Source organism: Capra hircus, chromosome 10 (genome assembly GCF_001704415.2).
Source record: "Capra hircus breed San Clemente chromosome 10, ASM170441v1, whole genome shotgun sequence".
Lineage (NCBI taxonomy): Eukaryota > Metazoa > Chordata > Mammalia > Artiodactyla > Bovidae > Capra > Capra hircus.
Genome location: NC_030817.1, coordinates 5,589,191 through 5,593,285, shown reverse-complemented (window position 1 = coordinate 5,593,285; position 4,095 = coordinate 5,589,191).

The following is a 4,095-nucleotide window of genomic DNA, read 5'->3' as shown; positions in this document are numbered from 1 at the left end:
CCAAGCCAGGGATTGAACCCAGGTCTCCCACATTGCAGGCAGATTCTTTACCAGCTGAGCCCCAAGGGAAGCCCATGAATACTGGAGTGGGTGGCCTATCCCTTCTCCTGCAGATCTTCCTGACCCAGGAATTAAACTGGGGTCTCCTGCATTGCAGGCGATTCTTTACCAACTGAACTATCAGGGGAACACACACTAACTGATCTCCATATAACTGAGTGTTTGTATTAAAGAGCAAATCTGAGTACAGTACTCTTAAAATGCCAACTTAAAATTATTCAGTTGATCCCAATTTCCCTCAAAATAAGTTTCAAGTTCTTTTTTTTTTTTCTTTTTTAATCATACTCTCTCTAACCTTCATGGTTTGGTTTCGGCGTACACCTTGGTTTCCATCTCTCTTCATGCCTACTCTGCCCTTTAAGTTGGCCTTACTCCAAGGATTGGTGTCTTTCCCTTTGTCCTATTTGCGATTTGCTTCTTTCCCTACCCTGGCTGGATTCTGCTCCCCTTCAATTCTTAATGCAGACAGCGCTACTCTGGGTGACCTTCCCAACAACACCTGCCTCCCCTGCTTGTCCTCTCGTGGTATTCCTACAGCTCCCTGAGCTTGCCTACATCTTTCTTTGCCTACTGACTTTTCCTCTCATTCACTAGATGAAAAGACCCTCAAAAGCAGGGGCAGCTGCTCCAATGCTGCGTTCCCAACCACGCAGTGCCTGGCACCATGTAACAACAGTCAAGGCACAGCTGAACTAAATCCTTGAGAAAACCTTGAAGAGTTAATACATGTTAGTACTTATCACTTCAAAATCATGCATGGGTAAAAATTCCTGTCTCCTTTTAAGTAAGGGAACAGTGGTTGGTTTGGTTTAGGGACAGCATGAGAATAAAATCTGGCAAAGAGCTGGGTTAATTTGGTTAGAACTGTTGGGAAGCAGAAGTTTTTCTTTATTGAGAACACTGAGCTGGGCAAACACAATCTGAGTCTACGGATGGTCTCCAAGTGAATACACATGGTTTTAGATAGATACATAGACAGTTAGATAGGTATAGATATAAGTATATTGCTTAAATCCATTCAAGTTCAGTTTCCATAACTTCCTACTAAAATAAACCGAATACTTGCCTTAGTTTATATTCTCATGAAAAGTGAAAGTGAAAGCCACTAGTTGTGTTCGACTCTTTGCGACTCCGTGGACTATGCAGTCCATGGAATTCTCCAGGCCAGAATACTATACAGTCAGTTGATTTATCTTCTTCTCTAATGTAAAATCCAAACTTGCTTCTTACAGCATCCTTCGGACTACACCACTGTTGTTTAATTCCATGACTCTTTCCCTGGCACATTCTATGTTTAAAGTTAGTTCTGGTGTTTTCTTTATCTTTGTAGACTGGTTGTATAACACACTCTTGAAACACAGTAAATGCTCAGAAAGTGTCCATAGAATGAATGGGTAAACGTATACACTTAGGTGGTTTCCTTTTTATTAAGTAGTATAAGTATCTGTAAAGGGTCAGATAGTCACTATTTCTTGCTGGTAGACCATACCATTTCTGTCATAATTATTCTGTGTTATAGAGCAAAAGCAGCCATCAGTCAGTTCAGCTCAGTTGCTCAGTCGTGTCTGACTCTTCACGACCCCATGGACTGCAGCACGCCAGGCTTCCAGGTCCATCAACTCACAGAGCTTACTCAAATTCATGTCTATCAAGTCAGTGATGCCATCCAACCATCTCACCCTCTGTTACCCCCTTCTCCTCTTGCCTTAGAAGCAGCCATTGACAATGCAAAAACAAATCGGCCTGGCTATGTCCCCAGAATATTTCATGTACAAAATCAGGAGGCAGGCTAGGTTTGCCCTTGGGCCTTAGCTTGCCCACTGTTGCCTTAAAGAAGAGAGATCATAGTTTCTGAACAGAGTATAGTTAGATATTGAAAAAGAGGTTGGTGCATGAAATAGAAGGGAAAGGTACATAAATTTTAGAAGACTCATATTGAAGTCAACCTTTTCCATGTTACGAAAACTCTGATTTATAATGCCTTTGATATATCATTTCTTGTCATGTGTTCTGATAGCTCTATTGTATTTTATTAAAATCTATCTAGTCACATAATCAACAAGGACTGATGGAAAATCTAATCATACTCTCCTATTTAAAGAAATTTCAAATAAGATGCTCAAATTTAATGTTGAATATGACCTCTGTTAGTACAAAATGCACTCTATTGCAACAAGCTGGTGGATCTATAAGTTTAATTTTGACAAATACAGAGCTTCTTTTATTTTCCCTTAGTTATCAACAGAACACCATTTTTCAGACAGTTTTACTCTTTAAACTACCTGTTTCCAAAAGCCTAAACCAAATGAGAGTTCTCTAACCTAAAATCAAGCTAATGGTATCATACTTATAATGACTCCACTTTGCAGGACCAGCTGTTGTAGTTTTCTGCTTTTTTGAAATCATTCAGTTGTAGAATATTTGATGACTTCCAATTGTGAGTTTCCTCTAAGCACTGTTCCAGCACAGTCAGAAACAGTGGGCTTGGACAAAGATGGCAGCACCCAAATCAGAAGAGCATACATGAGCAAACATATGGAAATCATTTAATTATTTGGAGGTCATCTTTTGGACAGTGTCTACTGGGCCCAGCTGGAGCTTAATGCAAAAGTCCCAGAGTTCCAGCAGATCCTCCATCCCCTTCTGTGCATTTCACCAAAAAGCCACACAAATCTGCATTCCAATCAGTTTAAGCTTTGACTAGATTTACCCAAACCAACAAAAACACTTTTATGCAGATATGATACAGTATTGCCACAACTGCAGACTATTGTTCTGTGATTTTTTTTTTAAATGCCAACTTACACATATGGTGCTTTTGGTTTTGCTTCATTTCTATTTGTTCAACTTGTTAAATACACAATGGAATTTTGGATACCTTGGTTTTACAAAAATATCACCATATTCTAATGGCCTCTTATATGAACAGTGTGTAACCTGCTTTTGTTTTTTAAATTTTAGAGAGACTTGGCATGCGTACATAAAAGCACTTTAAGGGGTACTTTGCTACATATACAGATATAGCCTTTTGAAAAAGTGAGAGTTGCAAAACATGGCAGTTTAAACCCACAAATGCAAACCACTTTAATGTGGTTCCAAATTAAATGCCCTTCCCTTATAGGCCAAATACATGCTGCTGCTGCTGCTAAGTTGCTTCAGTCGTGTCCGACTCTGTGTGACCCCATAGATGGCAGCCCACCAGGCTCCCCCATCCCTGGGATTCTCCAGGCAAGAACACTGGAGTGGGTTGCCATTGCCTTCTCCAATGCATGAAAGTGAAAAGTGAAAGTGAAGTCACTCAGTCGTGTCCATCTTGGCAACCCCATGGACTGCAGCCTACCAGGCTCCTCCACCCATGGGATTTTCCAGGCAAGAGTACTGGAGTGGGTTGCCATTGCCTTCTCCAGGCCAAATACATACCCCTGAATTAATCAGGGTTCTCCAGAGAATAGAAACAATAGGTTATAATTATATAAACATACATATACGCATATTGCACATATAGATCTACATTTATGTAAAGTATAATATGCTGTTATATAATGAGTACATATGCTATGCATACAAGTGCGTAGATAATTGTATATGCTCACATATTATGCACATACACCTCTACATATTTTATGTAATAAAATAAGCATATATACTTATATATTCTTACCATATACATATAGTTATAATGAATGTACACATGTGTAAAAAATGATTAAAAATTGGTTTATATAATTGTGGAGGCTGACAAATCTGAAATCTGTAAGTGAGTCAGGCCTACACACAGGAAATTCAGATCCAGTCTCAAGGGAGAATCTCTTCTCCAGGGAACTTCAGATCTTTGATTTTCAGAAGTTTCAACTAATTAGACGACACCCCGATGACTATGGGGGTGAAAAATCTACCTGCATAGCAGGAAATGCAAGTTCGACTCCTGGGTCAGGGAGATCACTTAGAGGAGGAAATGGCAACCCCCTCCAGTTTTCTTGCCTGGAGAATCCCATGGACAGAGGAGCCTGGAGCCTGGATTACAAAGTGTTGGAC